The following is a 21,099-nucleotide window of genomic DNA, read 5'->3' as shown; positions in this document are numbered from 1 at the left end:
CAGATAAACCCAGAACTGCCCCAGGAGCCCATTTCCTTGGCTCCCGGGAATCTGCAATGCAGGCAAGCGGCCTCCGTGTGAGCCCTGTGTTACGGCAAGGGGGGCCGGGGGGAGAGACTTGATTCTGCCTTTGCAGTCTGGGCCGGTCTCGGAAGCTGGCTTGGGCATGCCAGCTGCTTTCTTGGCACTGCCTGCTGGCGAGGGAGGTGTTTAGCTAGAGACGGCAGCGGTGCTTTTTGATGCCAGCACGCCCAGCCCGGAAGGGGAGCCGCGGATGCTGCCCCCAGGATCTTAGCCACAGAGATAGTGACTATCGGTCTAGTCCAATGTCTCCCCCTTTCTATTCAGATCAGGAAGCAACTGATGCCAGTCAAGTCTATTGCAGCAAGATTCCATCTCTCCGCCTGTCCCTTTATTTCCTCCGTCCCTGTTCTTCTCTTCCAAGTCTCTGTCATTCTCACAAGAGAAACGCTGCCAAGATGCAAGGGGGGTATACAGAGACTGTATCCAGGCGTGATGCACAGACACGTACACACCCCAACCCTTCAGGGAGGTAGGAAGCCATGTAAACAAGCACGTGGGATAGCAAACAGGCCCCGTGTACATGGAGAAGTGCTGTCTGGCACAAGGTCTGGGTTTTCAATTCCCATCATGCCACTGAACGAGGGGGAATTCTGAGTAACATCCGTCCGAGGGAGCGTCGGAGCTGAGAGCAGCATCAAACATGCGAGCAGCAAGGGAACGTCCTGGGTGGAAGGTAACTGTTGTTCCAGCAAAGGGTGAGAAGTAAAGATTCCTGAGATGATCAGGGCTGTGTGCTCTTGTAGGCAGACTTTCGCCCGTGGACTGGCAAAGGTTTTGTCCCACCCTGCCAGCTGAATTCATTTGATCGGTGCGTCAACTCATGGTGCCCACAGGAAAGGAGACATGGCCAAGGATGCACAGTTAGTCCCTGGAAGCAAGAGTAACCAGGGAAATTAGACTAACCATAGAAGGTTAACCGTTTGGAGGAGCGATGCCAAGCAATGGAAGCCAGGTAAGAAGGGATGGAGGGATGGACGGATGGGTGTGCATGGGGATGGGTAGGTAGACGGATAGCTTCACTCCACACTTCCTATAGCAACTCAGGCATTGCCAGAATGGGCCAGAGCCGAGGGCCATCCAGCCCAAGGTCCCATCTCTGACAGCGCCAGCTACAGTTGCTTCAGAAGAAGGTGCAAGGAACCCAGAGTGGACAGCCAGGGAATAGCCTGCCTGGGGGGGGTGGGTCTCTGTCTTAGCCCCCACGCGTTAGAGCTCGGCTTAGCCCGCACTCCCAGGCTCTTGCTAGGAAGAGCCGTGTGTGTCCAGCTGGCGGGGAGATGATCGTCAGGGCCCGGCCTGGGAATCAGGAGCCCTGGGTTCTAGCACGGACATGCCGGTGCCCTCGGGCAAGTCATTTTGTGCCACTGTTGCCCTTCCCTGCCGTCTTCCGGGGCAGGGCCGGTCTCTCACTCCGAGCCTGTGCAGCACCCGGCCCAGCAGGGCCTCTCCATGCTCCCGACAGGCACGGGGCGGGGGGGGGCGCTTTGCCTCCCTCTCTGGGCTTGGCGGCACGTGCTGGCCCACGTGGTGCTGCCGGCACGGGCGGGAAGAGCGAGATCCTGTCGGTATAGAAGCCGGGCCTGGCGTTGGGCCATCGGAGGCGCCTGGAAGAGAGACGCTAACCCCCCTTCAGCAGGCAGCGGAGGGGCTGTACTTTGCATTCCAGCGCAGACGGCGGCCGTGCAGCAAACACGGCAAGAAAAAAAAAACCCCAAATGACACTAAATATTAATGGCTGCCCTACATTAGGCAGCCTGCACCTGACTCGAGTGAGCCGGGAGAGCCGAGTGACTTCCCCACCCCTTGCATTCTGCAGGGCAGCTGCCCTCGCGCATGGCCCAGGAGACAGCCTTCCCTTCCCTGCCAGCAGGACGCCCCCCATCCCGCCCCCGACTGGGACACGCCAGAAGGTGGGGGGGAGGGGGCTTGTGCAGCCGAGCAGGAAGCTTGTGCACCAGCTGCGCTCCCCTTTCCAGAGGTTCCCCTCTCGCACACACACACACACGCACCTCCCAGGCATCGGTGTGCATGGGAGCCAGGGAGGGGAAGATATAAACAAAGCAAAGGAGGGGGGCTGGATGCTAAGTGGGGGCTTCAGGAGGGGTGGGCTTTGCCCCTAAGGGGTAGCAGCACTGACCGGAGGGGGGGGTCTCAGCGGAGGGTTGGGGAGCAAAGCTGATGAGGATCCAGCTGTGTGGGGGGCTGGGTGAAGGGAAGCATTGGATGGGATCCAGGCCACAGAGGGAACCCACCCAATGGAGGAGCCATCAGCCTCCCAGCCCTGGAAGGCAACAGCTCCTTGGACAGTGAGTCGCATGGGAAAAGATCGATCAGCTGTTGAGTCCAGCCCAGCCAGAGCCCGGCCCACCCCAGCCAACCCGTGCAAGTGACGCACAGGGAGGGCCAGGGTCAGCTTGTGGGAGCAAGGCTCCATCCAAGCGCAAAAGGCTTCCCAGCCACGGGCATCATTGCAACACTCAGTGTAGACGGGCCCCCTCATCCACCTGGCTCTTAGCACGGAAAGGGCCCATGGGTCCTCATCCTCCAGGTCTCGCTACGAGGAGGAAGCGGTCACAGGAAATTCCAGTTTGTTGCCCCGGGTTGAAAAGCGTTCCATTCCCAGGCACCTGCTGGGCAGCGCCTTCCTGCCCCACAGCAGGACCATCCATCCCCATCTCGTTCTGGGAACATCCCCCCTCCCTGCTCGGCTCAGCTGGGGGCCCAAACACCATAGCAGCACTCGGGTTTGCCACGCAGGACCCAGGCCAGCTCCGCCCTACACACAGCGCTGCCTCTCCTGGCCAGTGGTGCCCACAGATCGTCCAGGGACAGCCAGTGGAGAGAGCATGGGGGGTAGGGGGGTTCATGATCAGCTGCTAAAAGTGATCCAAAACTCCGTTCTCTCAGCATAAGGGCTGGGCTTTTTGGGACACCCAGAATGCACTAGTGCAGCACAAGGCCCTGCTATATATGGCCACGAGCTGACAGCTTCCAATCCAACTGATGCTGCTGGATGGACGCTCCAAGCTGCCATAACCCAGGGGCCAAGTGAGACGTGCTGAGCTCCTGCCCCTGTGACCCAAGGCCGGGTCCTCGCTTCTGTTTTGCTGTTTCCTCAGGTTGTCCTGTAGCTCCCCGACAGATCCTGGCCACAGAAAGCCAAAGTTGCCCTGGCCCTCCGGAGGGCAGAGGAAGCTTCTATCACAGTGTCTGGGCAACAAGGGGTTACCTCCCTGCTGCAGCTTGCTTCCCTGTCGAGTTTGATCTTTTGCCCCCGCTCCCCAGCAGGGCTGCACCCCCCACCCCCAGGAGAAACCCCTTTAAAGCCCCAGGTCCAGGGTGGAGAGCCGGTGGGCCTGGCCTTTGCTGAGGTGGGGTCTGCATTGGAGCTAAACCCCAGGTACCCGTGTTCCAGCCAAGGGCTGCGCATGGGCACACGGAGAACAGCTGGGAGCGAGGACTGCTCGCCTCTTCGGAGCGACCTCCATCCTGGATCAAGCTGTTGGCACCACATGGCGTCTCTCTGCTTGCTCCAGAGCAGCTTGAGGACACTGCTGTCCTGGAGGCAACGAGCCAAGGGTCACCTACCCCAGCTCTAGAATGGGCACTGAGGATCTCCAAAGGCCTGGAGGTTGGTACCGCCAGCAGTCTCCTCTTAGGGGTGGGGAAGGTGGACTGGAGGTGGCGTCACAGCCCGGGCCCTCCCGTCTGTCCGTCCATCCAGAGAGAGAACCGTCGTGGCTTAAGGGGAAGCAGAAGCCGCTGGATCTCAGGAAGGCCCAAGCGTTGTCTTTGCATTGTGCAGTCAGAGCATCGGCCGCGGGGTCTCCGCAGGGCGAAGGGAGGAGACGCATCAGTGAATCCTGAGGCCGTTAGGGGAGACCGGCTATGGGTCATCCTGCACCTTGCACGGCTTTGTCCGCCTGACTGTCCCACAACACCGTACGCAGCTGCTCAAATTACCCAGAAGTCCCTTCTTTCAGCAACAGGCCTGGCTCTCCAGGACTCCCAGAATGCACCGGGGCAGCAAGGGACCCTGGCGTGAACAAGCAGAACGGTTCCTGTCAACACCAGAGGCTCCAACCCCCCAAGCAGTGGGAGGGAGGGCAGCAGCTGTCCCACGTGGGGCGTGAAGGACAACAGCAAGAGGGCGACAATTAGGAGGGGAAGTTTGCTTTAAAAGAGCCAAACCCGAGAAGAGCCCCAGCTGGCCATCACTGTCTGCACGAGGTGCCGTCTCCCACCCGTTCTGTGCCCGCGCTGCACGAGGGAACAGCGTCTGCCCAAGCTGCTCTCCCCAGCCCAACCATGAGCCGCTCTTGGACGGAAACCCGCCCGCTGCTACCCCGAGGGGCGCTGGCTCCCAGCCTGGGCTGAAGGGGCACAAAGGGCCAGAATGTGGGGCACCAGCCCAGCTTCAACGTCCAGCCGGTCTCAGATTGGGGACCGCCCCGTGGCCAAGAGGAAGCAGACCTGGGGCCTGGCGGGGAGTGGGGTGTTTCCTGTGCGGGTGACGTCAGCCAGCAATTCCCCCAGCGCAGTTTATTTACAGAACGTACCCACCTCCCACGCTCTCTGGGTCCACACTGCACCCAAGCCAGCCTCAGGCCTCTGCCCCATCCCTGCCTCTCTCGTTCATAGGCTCAAACCCCAAACAGATCCATCTACCTTAGCGGACCCACGGTGCCCGTTTTCCTTCAGCTCCTTGTTCCGGGTTTGTACAGAGCCTAGCACAACGAGGTCCTGGGCCGTGATCCAGGGCCTGGCACTGCACAATACAGAGAGCAAGCACCTGGCCGGAAGGTGGGGATGGGGGGGAATTGGGGAAGGCTGTTGGGGGGGGTTAACAGTGGCTGAGGGTGAAGGGTGGAGCAGAAGTGGTGGAGTTGGGGCGTTGCTCTCGGGGCTGGCCCATGGCCAAACTTTCCCCTGCTCTAAACTGCTACAAAGCATGTACACAAGCACGCCCCCCCCCCAATGTAAGGCTGGGTCCAGCCATTCAGCTGGCACCCATGAAAGGCCTCGACTAGACCGGGAAGAAAGGTCTGCTTTCAAAGACACGTTAAAACCCTAGAGTAGACAGGGCAAGCCGCATTTTAAGCTGGGTTAGTTGGTTGGGGTGAAACATGGGATTGGGGCAGGAACTGGGAGTTCGTCTCCCCGCCAATACACATCAAAACTCCAACTGGCCTTGTCAACACTTAGGATTTCACCCCGTCTCCGCGAGTGTACAATCCGCTGAAAGTGAAGAGCTGACCCTGGCTACGCCATGGTGAAACCGACGAAGGGGACTGGCTGCATACCCACGCTGTCCTGCAGTGTACCGGTGTACTTTGGAAGTGACGATACCAGTGTAAAGGTCCCCAGAGGGAAGGGGAATTAGCCAGACTGGGACACAGTGCCATTATACTGGAACGGTCTAACTAGAGTGGTATAAAAATCACCCCCCTTACTGACCCAGTTATTCTGACACAATCTTCGTGAACACCAGGCCGTGGGGCGACCAGGCAGGTCTGCAGTGATTTCACCCAGAGGGGTTCAAATCACATCTTCTGGTCAATCCACGCGACTAGGTGTGTAGACCAGGCCTCAGCCATCGGGCTCTCAACTCGCTGGCTGCTGGCAAATGGGAGTGCAGGGTACATGGGGGTAGTTTAAATTTCTAGACCTGGAGGAGAGGGACAAGGAGCAGCCCTTTGGCTTTCTTAGCCCCAGGGCCAAAGCTGTGGGACTGACCCCAGTCATCCCGGCCTGCGGAACCAAGAACCAACTCCAGCTGCCTTGGGTGAAGGCACAGCGGAAACACCATGAAGCTAGCGGAGCAAGCACCAGGTGGGGACTCAGGAGATCTGGGGTCTTATCCCAGCTCGGCCACTGGGTGGCTAGGTGACTGTGCCTCAGTTTCCCCACCTGGAAAATGGGGATAACAATCCTGCTCTCTTCCGGAAAGCACTTGGAGATTGACTGACAGAAATAAGGTGAACCAGGGACGACGATTATTGGGTTATTACCTCTTGGGAGTGCCTCCGATACAGCAGTGAGGGAAACCCTTCTCAACAGAGTCAGCCACTGAGACTTTGCAGGACATGTGGCTCTCATCTTGGCTGAAGGGTTCTCCTCCTCATAACCCTCTTAGGGCGAACTTGCCCCCTCCCCCAAGCTGGCTAAATGGCAGAGGCTGGAATATTCATTTTCATTTCCCCCCACACACACCCCCCCGCTACCCCTTTTCCCTCCGCGCTGATCCCCAGCCAAGAGTCCAGAGCTGAAAGTAGCGCGTGATTGATGGCAGTGTTTTCACGGTAAGCGCACCCTGTAGTCCAATCCTTGTACCTTTCCCAATTCCTCCCTTGTCCCTATTCAGAGATCATGTTGTCTCATGTTGGTCCCAGAGGCACCATTAATTAAAAATACATCCAATTAAATGGCAGGTGAAAACGTGCAATTCCTGGCCCATTCCACCCCGGTCCCCCTTCCGCCTTGGCTCAGCTGCGCTTTGATTTGAGCGAGAGGAATAGGGGAGGGTTCTCTGAACCTCAGCCAGCAGCGCCCGGGCCAGTCTGTTCGGGTGGGTGTGCGCGTGTGTATGCACGAGCACTGATCTCCATGGCTGGTGGATCATCAGCTGTGCCCTGCTGCTCTTCAAGTCGCACGGCTCCCGGCTCCCCTTGGCCACTTGGGGTGCCAGGGCCGAAGCTGGGACGGCTGGGGTGGGCCCCGGTGAGCAGAGCTGTCGGAGTGACAAGCCGGTGCAAAGGCTTCTGCAGGGTAGAACACCCCTGCCCAAATACTCACTGTGCCCTCCCCCCGAACGGATAGGACAGACAGACAGAGGATAACAGGCCTGGTAATGATGTGACAGCTGGGATACGAATGGCTGAATCTGGCAAGATGCTCATTACTGATTGTGCCCACGGACGCGGGGTGGACTCTGTGCCAACTCCCCCCTGCCCTTACCGCTGGGAGAAATGAATCCTAATGGGCCAGTGGAGCCAGGGTGCCCGGTGGGCATTCCCTCTCAGGGTTGGGGAGGGCGGGGGAGACGGGAAATGCCAGAAGGCCACGCAGGGTGGAGGGGAAGCCAAACGGCGGGGGTGGGAGTGGAGGGACACATGGGCTGATGGCAGAGACCTGACTAGAAGCTGGAAGACAGAGACAGAGGGAGCACAGACACCTAGCCAGAGAGCGGGCATGGCCAGTGGAGAGAGGACTGGGTGGAGACACAGGAGACCTGTGCTCTAGTCCCAGCTCTGGCACTGATTTGCTGTGGGACCTTGGGCCAGTCATTCCCTGCTTCTGTGCCTCAGTTTCCCTTCCTCTTTGTCTGCCTTGCAATTTAGACCGTCAGCTTGTTGGGAGCAGGGACACTCTCTTACCCTGTCTGTACAGCACCTAGCGCCCAAGGGCCTAGCCCCAGCTGCAGTTGCCGGGCACGCCTCTGTTGCAGAGAACAGCAGCTGGCAAAAGTGACCAGGTGGCTAAACAACCAGGTGCTTCCTGGCTCGCAGGCTGCTTGTCACTGTGACGTCCAAGTGCCCTGCAACCCCTCTGCAGTCGCACATTAGCCAAGGAAATGACAGGCAGGTAAACGGCCAGGGCCAGACACAGAAGCCACAGACATGGAGACAGTTGCCAGTGGCCGGGACGCTCTGGTGGCTAGAGCCCTGTGTTAGCCACCAAGGAGGTGGGGCAGGAGCAAAGCAGGGAACTGGCCGGTGGACACACCTCGCCAGCAGCCAGGACCTGTGTACAGCGCCTGGCACCCCACCCGAGGCGCAGTAACTGTGGAAGCAGGCAGGAGGGGGCCAGTAGATTGGGGCTGGGGGAAGGATGAGGGCCCCTGCTCCATTTAGCTCCCGGACAGGAACAACCAGAGTAAATACAAGAGACAGGTCTGGGTGGGAAGGGACAGGAGGCAAAGGAGTGATCCGAACGGGGGCTGAGGTCCTGGGCCAGGAGGCGGTTCAAGGGGGCCAGGCCATTTGGGGCTGGGGAACCCGCAGAGCTTCGCCGGCTTCACTTTAACGCTAATTGGAGCTTTTAATCTTCAGTGACTTTCCGCTCGGGGGGCCGGCAGGCGCACCAGCTGTGCTGCAATTCCACCCGCGCCGGCTTTTTAATCAAGCCGCCTTCGCCGCGGAGGGCTGGGGGAAGGGAGGACGCAGAGCAGGGTCGCTGAGGCCAGGCGGCCTGCTAGCCCTAGCAAGGGAAGCCAGTGCGCCCGGTACCCCCACGCCCAAGACCTGAGCTCAGAGATCTCAGGCCAGGGCCAAGCCCGGGAGTTCAAAGGGCGGCTGGGCTGGGGAGGTCTCATTCCAGGCATCCGGCCTGCACCGCGCTCCACCCCATTGTAGCAAACAGCACAAGGACTGAAAGAACCCCGGAGCCAGACTGCCAGGCTGGGTCCCTACAGCTCTGGGCTGGCCTTCAGCAGCGGGCGGGGACAGGGGAATCTGACGCTGCAAGTTCAATAAGTGAAGCTTCCTTGGCAGATTACTAGAGTCTGATCTCCCGTGTAGCATGGGCTAGAGACCCTTCCCCAGGGGTCCCTGCCTCCAGCCCAGATCTTACGGCTGAGCCAGAGCAGAGCTTCTAGAAAGAGACATCCAGTCCTGAGTGGAAGACCCCATGTGATGGACAATCCACCACAGCCCTAGTGTTAATTCTCCTCCCTTCAAATTCTGCACCTTATTTTTAGCCTGAATCTCTCTCTGCTTCCACTGCCAGCCATTGGCTCTTGCTCTGCCAGAGTGGAGCCTTCTCCCTGTCTAGCTAGTTAGAGATCAAATCGCCTCTTAATCTCCCGCTAAGCTAAACTGATCAAGCTTCATAAGTGCAAATCACGCGAAGGCGGTGAGGGAACAGAACAATCCGGTGAAGGTGGCCACTTGCCCCGGCTCGTACGTGGGTTTTCTACAGCACCTGCCAGCAGAGTCTCGCAAAATGGCGAGATTTAGGCTGAAATTGACAACGCCGCCTACGGGATTTGCCACCCAGTTCTCCTCTCAGCCTCCCTCACCCTACCCCATGTCTCTCCCTCTCTGGCTCAGGGATGTGACACTTTTGAGCTTGTGGAAGGGTGATGGTCAAACACAGGGATCGGTACTGAAGAGAGGTTTGCAGGCAGCTGTCCCCGAGGCCACCTCGATCTTTCAGAAAGGATGACCCCGTGGCTAGGTGCTAACCTGGGACTTAGGAAACCCAGGTTCAATTCCCTGCTCTGCCACAAACATACTGTATGATCTTAGGCAAGTCACTTAGTTGCTGTGTGCCTCAGTCTCCCCACCTGTACAGTAGGGATAATCAGGGTGCTGCGAGGATAGATACCTTAAGAGAGTGTGAAGCCCAGTCACTACGGTGATAGGGCCACATAAGTAGCACAAAGAGAGATTTCTTTTTCCCCCCGAGTGGAAATGCAAGATCAAGCGCCACATCTGAGCTGTTCAAATTGTTCTTTGCAATTAACCCTGGATTGGCCCTGCCAGACGGGTGCCCAATTGCCAAGCTCACCATGGCCCTGCTGAAGCTCCTCACGCAGGCTCCTCTAGCACTGACTCATCTCTGGGTGGCATCCACAAATTTAGCTCCCTCGCTGTCTTCGATGAGAGAGGCAGGGACTCTGGAGAGCTCTGCAGGGCCTTTCAAACCACAGCCCAGGGCAGCAGGCTCCCAACCCTGAGGGGTGTTGAACCAAGCCCCAGCCATGGGAACCTGCATCGAGTTTCTGGTTTAATGTCTGGGTTGAACAGACAGAACCAGGGCTGGGCAGAAAATAAGGGCAGAAAATTGAATGAACTTTTTTTCAAAAACTTGGCTCTTAGAAATTCCAAATTTTGAGGCATTTCTAGCCCCTGAGAAACCACTGAAACAGAAGCACATTTCATTGACATTTTCCCCCACGTGGTGGAGGGAAATTTGGGTTCTGTGACCTCTAACCCAGTAGTTCTCAACCTTTCCAGACTACCGTACCCCTCCGAGAGGTGGATTTGTCTTGTGTACCCCAAGTTTCATCTCACTTGCTTACAAAATCAGACATAAAAATACAAAAAAAAGTGTCTCAACCCACTAGTACTGAAAATTGCTAACTTTCTCCTTTATAGCAGGTTTCAGAGCAGCAGCCGGGTTAGTCGATATCTGCAAAAAGAAAAGGAGGACTTGTGGCACCTTAGAAGCTAACAATTTTCCACTGAATGCATCCGATGAAGTGAGCTTATGCTCAGATAAATTTGTTCATCTCTAAGGTGCCACAAGTCCTCCTTTCCTTTTATATCATGTAATTGTAAAATAAATTGCAAAACCCCCCAACCCTCCCCCCAGTTTGAGTAACACTGATATAGTCTAGAGAGCAGTACAAACAAGTCACTGTGTGTATGAAGTTTTAGTTGGCACTGACTTCGCTTGTACTTTTCACGTAGCCTGTTGTAAAACTAGGCAAATCTCTAGATGAGTCGATGTGGCCCCGGAGAACCTCTGTGTACCCCTGGTTGAGAGCCACTGTTCTGTCCCAAACACCCTGAACTGGTCATTAAATGAGTGGGCCGGGTGGCTTTTTATCTATCATTCTTTTATCAACCACCCCTACATTACCCTAGTATCTGAGCTTCTCCACAATCTTGTATTTATCCTCACAACACCCCTGGGAGGCCAGGCAGGGCTGTAATCCCCTTTGTACAGATGGAGAAACTGAGGCACAGGGAAACTAAATGACTTACCCATGGTCACCGGGGGGGGAGGGGCGCTGTGGCAGAGCCAGGAATTAAACCCAGTTCTCGAGCCCCAGACTAGTGTCCTAACCACTGCGCCAGCTGTCTCTGAGGATGGCTGTTTTCTCAGCAAGCTATCTGAGCGTAAAGTAGGATGAGGTTGCTCTGGATCTACACGTGCGTTCTGTGGATCAACGACTGGTCAAGAGCAACACGGGAAGAGGGTCTTGACAGTTAACTACAGGTTGAGTTCAGCGGGAATCCTGCAGGATTTGCACACACAAGGTCTCGAAGTGCATGTTGTGGGGTGGTAGGTACCATTCAAGGTGCCTGAAGCATTCGGCGCTGATGCGTTTCCGTTTGTCGCTCGAAATCACCCAGCCAAGGTTTCATGCAAAAAAGTTCCCACCGTTGCTGTCTCCACCTTGTTTCCGGTGTGATGGGTTGCCCACTCTGTGCCCCAAGTGGAGGGGTAATGAAGAGGTGGGGAAAGTTGTGATCAAGCCAGCACTGCAGAGAGATGCTGTGGGGAAGCAGGCTGGTTTGCAGGCTCTGGCAGAAACAGGCATTCTGGGCCCCTCTTGTGAGCAAAGCTCAAGAGGAGGCAGGGGAGTTCAGCCCGATCGAGGAAGATGGCCGTGCAACACATTGTCCTGGGCATGCTCCACATCTCTCTCTAATGGCTGGTCCACACACGCGTCTGCTACAGCTCCCACCTAGGAGATTTCGGTAACAGTTGTGCTGAAGGTTGCGAGTTCAAATCCTGCTGCTCGGCAGCATGAGCACAGAGCCTGTTACTCCGGCAGAGAGGAGCGTGGCGCGGCTCTGAGCACTGACAACACATATCTTCTCCGCGCGGAACGGTCCCATGAGCACAGAGAGCCCAGAAGACCACCAGACTATGGCCAGTCACTGTCTATCTTCAGGGATCATCTGGGCCCCGGCACTGTAGTGTCCCAGAGGGGCTAAGTGACATGCTCATGGTTACACAGGGAGTCTGTGGCAGAGCGTGAAATTAAACTCAGCTCTCCAGAGTCCCGGTTCAGGGCCTTAAGCACAAGGCCAGCTCTCCATTGTACTGGCTCATCCCTACGCTAAGGCCAAGCGCCTTCCCGCTCGCCATCGGCAGCCCGGCTCATACAGGCTGCAAGGGCTTTTCCCTGGAACTGCCATCTGCTAGATCCAGCACAGGAGCCTCTTTAGGCACCCACCTCCCCTCCCCGTTCACCAACCACTTTCCCCAGGTGGCCTCCCCCGTCCCATGCGGCTTATGAGAGCCATGAGGCCAAAATTCATTGTGCGCAAGCCAGGCCCCTCTTGACCAGAGGCCGAGTGTGAAACGCCAGGACAAGTGGGCAGTGGGGAACAGAAACCCAGGTCCCACGCGGATGGAAGCTTTGACAGCAGGTCACTCTCCCCAAGACACAGCATGTGGGAGAGGAATGCAAGCAGGGATGGAAAAGGGGGTCTCTTGTTAGGACGCACAGCTGCCTAAGAGATTCCAACCCAACCCGCATGTGTGGGAAGGGGGGAGGGGGAGGTTTACTGGTTTGCAGTGCCCTCGTGTGGCCAGAAAAGAGACGGGATCCTCCACAGATAAACACAGCCGGACACACACATGCACTAGAGTCCTGAATGTCATTGGAGGAACAATATCTTCCGTTCTTGAGTTCGGGTACAAGTAGAAAGTAACTTGCAAACTGCTGGAAGCTAGCAGGGCTGGAGGGGGTGACGGGTGACCCATAGAGAGCTAGAGGGGTTGCAAACCTCTCAGACTAGCGTCTGGGCAAAGGTATTTGAAATCAAAAGCCCTTCGTCGTTAAAGCAGCATTCAAAAAGCATGAGTCAGGCCCCAAACTGTCAGGTCACCAGATTGACTTAAAAACTGGGGATTTTTTTTTAAAACAAATCATACATTTGGGATTCTTTCTTGGCCTTCTGGTGTCCGAGCCAAGAATTCACGTTTTTAAGATTTCTCTGAACCATGAAGACTAGAAACTTACTTTGTATTTGAGAGCCGAGATTCGCACCTAAACCAGGGACTCTGGGGCTTTGAGAAAAACTGCAAATATTACAAGAAAAGCACGAGCGTTGGCAACAATGTTTAAGACCACTTTTCTTCCCCCCGCCCACCTCCAACCCATTCGATTCACACACACACACACACAGCCCATCAGCTTGAAGTGTATCAGGGATAGGTCACCTAGCATACACAGAGCACACCCCAATACAGGATACAGAGGGCACATATTATACATTAAATAGGTTGATATAGATCCTGCACTCTTGGATTACTCCCTTTCCTGCTCCATTTTTCACCTGCTGTCCTGAGCCAAACAACTCAACCTAATCACGTCAGCATCTGAGCTGCACTTTGAAACCAGCAGCATTCTGGTGGCTTTGAAATTCTTTGGGTGTTCACACAGCCCCTGCAGGATCCCTCCACCTGGCACACATGAAAGCATTTATTTTTGCAAATCCCCCCGCCCTGCCCCCGTAGTGAGGCAGGGAACTGTCATTCTCCCCGTTTTGCAGGTGGGGGAAACTGAGGCACAAAGGGATGGCGTGACTTGCCCAGTGTCCCACACGGGAGCATGACAGAGCTGGGGTTTGAATTTTGAGGTCTAGAACTCCAGTCCAGTGACTTATTCACAAGATCAACCTCTAGTCCAGTATCACCCAAACTGTTCTTAAAAAAACTGGGAAAACCAAAGACTCTGCATGCAATACAGTATCAGTTTTAATAAACAGGTTCCAGGCCTAGAACATGCCACCAAGCATTGCAGCCCACTGGGTAGAGCACTGGACTGGGAGTCAGGACGCCTGGGCTTTATTTATAGCTCTGCTGCTGACTTCCTGTGCGACCTTGGGCAAGTCACTACCCTACCTGTGCCTCAGTCTCCCCCTCTGTAAAACGGGGGGATAACAACACTGATCTTCTGTGGCAAAAACCTGAAGAGCTGGGGATGAAAAGCACTAGGCAACAGTTATGCATTATTATTAATGGAGAGTTCCTTGGCTTTTTGCATTGAATGCAGCAGCGATCATCCATTTGAGAGGACAATTCTTTTTCAAACACTTAAGCAAAGGTGGTAGCAGCTTTGGAAGGAAACAGGTCATATTACAGCGGAAACCTGTAACGCAGATATAAATAGTATCTGGAGGGAGAAATGTAGGTGTGAAAATTTAAAGTGACAGACTAACTTTTGTTAACTTTAAATGTGCTCGCTACGAAATCCTGACCACAGTGCTACACGGTCACTGTGCTGAGAGCGACATCTGGTGGCTATTTCATGCTTCCACATATGGCAGGCATTACTGGGTGATTCCGAGCCCTTCCAACACCTCCATTCCCAGGGTGCATCTACACTGCATTGTACACCCAGGTGTGTGGGGCCCGGGCTTGGGGACATGGTGTTTCCATGCCCGTGGCTTGAGCATCCACCCTACATTGTAAAGCTCGGGTTTATAATTGCAGGACCCAGATCTCGCAGCTGGGACCTGAGTGCTTGCTGTCCAACATCCGACTGACTTGTGTGTGGACGGAAGAGGGGCTTGGGCTCAAACCCGAGTCAGAGCTTGGGCTTAGTGTGAATGTAGACATACCCTCAGTGTCTGGAAATGGATCCATAAATTAGGTGAGGATGGATCCACAAAGGACAGGTGCGGCCTTCATTGCTGACCATCTGCAGCCATTAACTTGGATCCTGAATGTTTGGTTTGCACCCAATGCCCCAGCCCACTCTTCAGAACAAAGCAACGCCTGCTGTGGGGAGCAGATTAGGGAGTAGCTGCAGACAGCTTCCTATGGCCACAGACTGCCCATTGGCTCCCAGTTACGGTGAGCTCTGAGCCGCAACGTCCTGATCTGGATCCAGACTCTGTAGCCAGTTCATATCTAGTATAAGAGTCTGACCTGTAAGTAGCAGCCCTGCAGCCTACCATGTGCAAGAGGGACATGTCATGGTGTCAGAAGCAAAGGCACTCAGAGGAGAGCACAAACAGAAGGAAAGCAGCAACAAAGGTTGCAGGATCAGTCTCATGAACATGCCACTTTCAGCGCCCCAGAGAACTTCAGCTTTGCCACACCTCCAGATAGGGACTGGCTACAGAGCTTCTATTCCAGAGAGCGAGAGAGACTAGAAATGTGTCTTCAGTTCACTGCTAGCTCCTGCTATTAGCAACTCAGGTAGGTTACACACGGTACCTTCTCCTGGCTAAACAGGGTATTGCAATTTAGCATTCCATTCCATCTCCCGCTGTAAGTTTTACATTCCTACCATTTACAAATCGTGCTCTATCATGCTGTCTTTAGCGCTCAGTACGTATCAGTCTCTGGATTATGCTGGTTTTCTAATTACACGACTAGCAGCCCTACAATGGGATCCACAAGCAGGGCTCCCAGGTGCTGCCACAAAACAAACAAACAACATTAGCTGGTAGCAGTAGAAGGCTGTTATCCACTGGGAACCAGCTACCAGCGGGAAGACACTTTATAAGCATGCGAGACTTTATCCAGTGTGGGTTGGCTTAGTGGCATCTCATTTCCTTTCTGCCTTTATAGACTGTTCTAAACCATTCCTTGCCTGCCTTGAGCTTTCCCTCTCCCTAGCACAACCCCCGTCCCCAGTTAGCAGATACACAAGACCACATCACAAGAGGACAGTTTGCAACCAGCCCTTGCAGCTGGGGTTGGTGCAGCTCCTCGACCATTGGTTACTCACGAAGGAAGAAGGCTTAAAGATGCCAAGGTGCCATGGGCCATCACCCTCCACAATGAGCAGGGACTCTCAGACGGGCGTTGGCTAAAGGCATACTCCAGTCAGGCATCAGCTGCTAAGAGACGTGCCAGCACCCGACCTAAAACAAAGAAGAAGACTATACATGAGGGTGTATTGAAGGAAGGGGCTGCAGAGTGAGCCTGGCCATCCCCGAAGGGAGGTTATTCAAGCCTCTGTTAAAAGAAAGAGGGCGTTGAATCTGTTCCTAGCACAAAAGAGTCCTGGTCCAGCAGTGAGGCTCCCTGGAGCTACTTCAGTAAAACATAGTAAATAAGAGTAATTTAGCACAGACTACCTTTCTCCAGCGTGTTCACTGGTCATATTTGTTCACATGTACTGAACGTTAAACAAAAAGGGGAGTGCTTTAGACAGTCTTGGAAAAACCCCTTCCCTTCTGCTCTGAGAGGCACTGCACAAGTTAGTGCAACACCGCAGGGTGCAGAGAAAGTCCCAAGGAACAGCCCACGGCTCCCATTGCCTTTACTGTAGCCCAAGTCAAGAAAAACCTTTGCAGAGATTTAAACTGCCCAGCTGCCCTGTCGACATTTTATAAGAACAACTGCGGTCTCCCCATGTTATGGCAGCAGAGAAGTGGAAGAGGAGTAATGAGCATTAGCCCTTCTCGAGCAGCACCTGGGATTCCCAGAGGATCTCAAAGCACTTTACAAAAGGCAGGTCAGTCTCATAAAACATTTCACAGGTAGGGAAACTGAGGCATGGGGACTCACTCAAAGTCACTGAGTGAATCACCGGCAGAGCCAGGAAGAGAACCTAGGAATCCTGGCGCCCATTCTCCTGCTCCAGCCACTAACCCCTACTCCTTCCTCTTTCCCAGTAGTACATAAAGCTGCAGCACTCACAGTTATGGCCCTTAGTGAAAGAGCAACAGGTGTTTAAAAATAACCTTGCTGGAAACCGCAAGACCAAGGAGGCAGCACACACTGATTTCCAGCCACTACTTTGGTATTATTATTTGTATTTCAGCAGCATCCAACAGCCACTTTTCAGAAGCAAGGCCCTGTTGGGCCGTGCACGCTACACAACAGTCAGGAGATGCAGGCCCTGTCCGCTTTGATTTCAATGTTATGCTCCGTTTCCTTTTTCTTCTCAATCATCGATTCACATGCATAGGTGATGTGATTTATTTTCGTATAGACATTTAATAACAACCACCCCTCACTCTTATATAGCATTTTTCATCAGTAGATCTCAAAGCACTCTACAAAGGGGAGCAGTTTCATTATCCCCATTTTACAGATGAAGAAACTGAGGCCAGGATTGGGGAAGTGACTTGCCCAAGGGGTCACCCAGCAGGCCAACAGCAGAGCCAGGAATAGAACCCTGGTCTCCTAAGTCCCAGCCCAGCACTCGATCCACTGGACCACACTGCTACATTCACTGAGACTTTAAAAAGCTGACTTTTTAGAAACACATATTAGGACCTCTCTAGCCCCTCATTCAGAAAATATTTAACCTCTCCATAGCTACGACAGCCCAAAGGCACCACTTGCTTAATCGGGTCCTGTGTGCCAGAATTACTGCAAATGGCTAATCTGCAGCCAAACAGCAGCTGTGAAGGACGCGTCATTGACTCCTTCAAAGCCTCACAACTAGAAATCTGAGAGGAGACCCCATTAGCCAGCTCTTCCTCCCCTACTAAACAGACCCCATGACTATCAGCAAGCTAGGGACCTGGTTCCACCACAGTTAACATAAGAACAGCTATAATGGGTCAGACCAATGGTCCATCTAGCCCAGTGTCCCTGTCTTCCAACAGTGGCCAATGCCAGATGCTTCAGAGGAAATGAACAGAACAGGTAATCATCAAGTGATCCATCCCGTCACCCATTCCCAGCTTCCAGCAGTCAGAGGTTTAGGGACACCCAGATCATGGGATTGTGTCCCTGAGCACCTTGGCCAATGGCTACTGATGGATCTATCCTCCATGAACTTAGCCAATTCATTTTTCTACCCAGTTATACGTTTGGCCTTTACAACATCCCCTGGCAAGGAGTTCCACAGGTTGACCGTGCGTTGTGTGAAGAAGTACTTCCTTTTGTTGGTTGTAACCCTGCTGCCCTATTAGTTTCTTTGGGTGACCCTGGCTCTCATGTTATGGGAAGGGATAAATAACACTTCCCTGTTCCCTTTCTCCACCCCATTCCTGATTTTATAAACCCCCCAGAACACCTTTGAAAAGCATGGCCACGGTAGCTATTTTTACTTGCCCGTGTGGATATAATCATGTTAGAAACCCATGTTCTAATCTAGGGATCTACCAGGCTTACAACATGGGGTTAGCATGTGGCCCACCCATTTCCCCCCACCCAGACACGGTAAAAGAAACATGCCACACCCACATGGTGGTTTTTGGGGTAGAATTCCTCCTCCGTCCAAGACTTTGCAGCCTGGTGTCAAGACAGTGGTGACGTGTTGTCCACACTACAGCTTTTAACTCTATTGTACCTGGGGTAGAATCACAGTGTAGACAATGGGATCAAATTTAGGAGCCTAAGTCCCATTGGCGCTTAAGTCTCATTGAAAGCCTCAGTCTCTTCAAAAAGGACACTGAGGTGCTTTTGAAAATGTTACCAAGTACTGTAGAGGTGACCTGAAGAGGAGGTGGGATGGAATTTAAGCCGGGGGCCTCCTTTTTCCCCCTCTTTAGGATAGGAAGAGAAGCATTGAAGGGTTCTTTATATTTTTATTGTTAAGGGTTTTCTTCCTGCCTTGTTTTTTTTTTTTTTTACAGTAGAAATTCAAGGCTTGTCTGAACCGGGTGCCTCTCTCAGGACTGAAGACTTAGCGCCATGACGACATCATGAGAACCAAGCCAGTGAAAGCTGAGCCATTGACAGGGGAAGACATTCGCAGTCAGACTATTGGGTGGGTGGGATGGTTTGCGTCAATAGCGATTGACAAATACAAACGGCCTGTTAACATTTTGGAGAAAAGAAGCCTTTGCTAAAGAACGCCCATTATTCAATTAAAGTTAACAAAACCTCCTTAGGGACCCTCTAATGAGTTCTCCAATGAAGTCAGGACACCAGAGGTGACATTTCTAATAGTTTTAAGGTTAAAATTTTTTTATTTATTTTTACAGTTTCAAGCTGTCAAGTTTACACCATTAAGCAAAATAAAGGGCACAAACCCAGTTAAAAACAAATCCTTCGCAGGTCTCTAATTTGGCTACTAAAATGCCCAGCTAACCGGCTATAACAGCACCTCAAAGTGCCTTGGGAGCAATAATACTTTGAGCAAACCCATCAAACATAACCTTCTGTAGTGGATCCTGCCTCTCCTTGCCAGCACACATTCAGGCAACTAGATAAGCTGAATCTTGCCTCAGTGATCCCACCTGATCCACTGTAACCTGGGGACGTCCTGTCCCTTGGCTGGAAAGGATGGGATGGCAGCAGTTAACATCTCCATTTTTCATATTCCCCCAAATTGGGGTGTTTCAATTTGGATATGCCGCTACTGGGCCTCATGGGAGTTACAGTGCAGTTGCCGAAAGGTCTCCATTCTCCTGTCTCGGGCAGGGTTCCCAAGTGGACATCTCCCATAATGCACCATGGCCAGGGATTTCCAAGACACATGGCTTCTGCCTCTCCAAGAGGAGAGATCATGGGAGATGTAATCCAATCAGGCAACCTGGCCTTTAGAGGAGAATGGGAGCATGGGGCATTTGAACTACAACTCCCATGAGGCACCACAAAACCAGATCCAAATCAAAATATGTAGAGTGTCAACTGAAGTTTTTTGGTTTCCAAATTCTTGCTAAACAAAAAAAAAGTTACCATTTTTCATGAGGGGAAAAAAGAAAATTCAACCAGCGCTACTAAAGACTATGCCACGGACTGCAAGATTGGGATCACAGAGTATGCAAAAGAAAGCAGTGATCAGACAGCTGTAATTACTGAGAATGGCAGGGACCAGTGAGGACAGAGCCAGGAATGGCCTTTTTCAGCAAACAGGCTATAAATGTATTGAACCTTAAGTTGTCTTCTAACCAGAGAGCTGTCCTGGGCCAGTGGTCACCATGGCTTGGCCCAGGGGCTCAGTTCCACTACCAATGTCCCACCCTGCAACATGGGCTAATCAAGATGGGCCAGACCTTTTTGCTATAAAGAAATGGATCATCATCCAGTCTCTGAGAAGCAGGGCACCTGCAGTAGACGCACCCTGAAAGGTGCCATTGGTTACTAATCTATGGCCTGCATGATGCTGGAATGCAGGATGGAGGATCAGAACAGTTGCTTCTTGATTTCATGTCCAGGAATCTAAGGTTTCACTGCACTGCCCTGAACCTGATCTGTAGCAAAAAGTCTTAAAAATACATAAAAGATGGGATTTCTGAATTTGATTCATAAAAATATGAGGACCACGTGCACACACAGACATGCCATTAGTCGGCAAATAATCACCTGTGGCTGAACCACTTGAATTTTGGACCTTCAACTTATGTATTAGATCTGATTCAGAGTAGAAGGGACCATTAGCTCCTTCTATGTACACACAGTGCCAAGAACACAGAGTGCAATCATCAGATAGAATAGAAATGATCTAGCCAGAAGCAGGGCAGTTCTGTTACCAAAACGTAGGCAAGAGGCTTTTCTTGGAGCAGAGCTAAAGCATTTAATGCCATTACCCTCTGCTTTGGATCTTAAACCAGCAGTATTGCACCATACTGTTTTAACCAAATGGAAACATGATCTTAACTAGACAAGGAGGAAAAATAGGAGTTTGCCAACATGTACAATAACCAGATTCCAGCTGTGTTTGCACCATTCTAGTCAGACCAAAAGGGAGGGATCTGTATGCTCATTCTGCCTCATCTTGGGAGCAGCAAGGGCATAGCTAGCCTGTGGAACTCATTGCCCCATGATGTCATTGCAGCCAAGAGTTTAGCAGAATTCCAGAAGGGATCAGCCATCTTTATGGAGAACAAGAGCAGCCAGAGCAAAGATTTTAAAAGTAACCAAGAGTTTTGGAATGTTCCTGTATTAGGGCAGAGCCAATCTCTAAGTGTCTGAAATTAGGAAGAAATCTCTCCAACCAGCAGATTAATCCATAACCGCCTACTGCAAAATTTCTTGCACCTTCTGGTATGGTGCACAAGACACTGGACTAGAGGGGCCATTGAGTTGATCTGGTATGGGAATTCTAAGATGTCCATGATAAACATTCAACGCAGCTTTGGTATCTCTACTGTCAATGGACAATGGATTTGGGAAGAAGGGGCAGGAGGATATGGGGATCTCAGCTGGGAGGGGAAAGGTACTAATAGGCCCACGGGAGAAAGGGGAGCAGTGGACATAGTGGTGGGAAGAGAGGGAGTAAGTTCAGTGTTGGGGTTTTCACTCTGGCATCAACAGCACAGTCCCACAGCCACTACGCAAGCAGCCAGCTTTAAAAGACACTTTGACACCGCACTGGGGAGATACACGAAGCAGCGCTGTGCACGATCGATACTGGCAGCGTGACGAGACTGATGGGAATGAAGCCCGGGGTTGCCAAGGCCTACATCA

At 53.0% G+C, this 21,099-nt stretch overlaps 1 protein-coding gene and 1 long non-coding RNA gene across 3 annotated transcripts in view; one reads left to right on the top strand and one right to left on the bottom strand.

The window, feature by feature from the left end:
* The window catches only part of CDK12 (cyclin dependent kinase 12), a 74,202-nt gene that overhangs the window by 6,064 nt on the left and 47,039 nt on the right, over positions 1-21,099 (bottom strand). The window contains exon 14 of the transcript XR_007353815.2: positions 15,512-15,647. The gene's annotated coding sequence lies outside the window, so the exon portion shown is untranslated. The remainder of the gene's footprint in view (positions 1-15,511; positions 15,648-21,099) is intronic.
* LOC142070198 (uncharacterized) lies at positions 320-18,734 on the top strand. 2 transcript variants are annotated; one of them, XR_012666205.1, is made up of 2 exons: positions 320-1,036; positions 18,324-18,734. It is a non-coding gene; the product is annotated as an uncharacterized LOC142070198 (long non-coding RNA). The 2 variants fall into 2 exon arrangements; XR_012666204.1 differs by having other exon boundaries at positions 18,321-18,734.

The sequence above is a fragment of the Caretta caretta genome, chromosome 27, assembly GCF_965140235.1.
Source record: "Caretta caretta isolate rCarCar2 chromosome 27, rCarCar1.hap1, whole genome shotgun sequence".
NCBI lineage: Eukaryota > Metazoa > Chordata > Testudines > Cheloniidae > Caretta > Caretta caretta.
The sequence above is the reverse complement of the archived record's forward strand: the minus strand, read 5'-3'. Positions and strand labels throughout refer to the sequence as shown.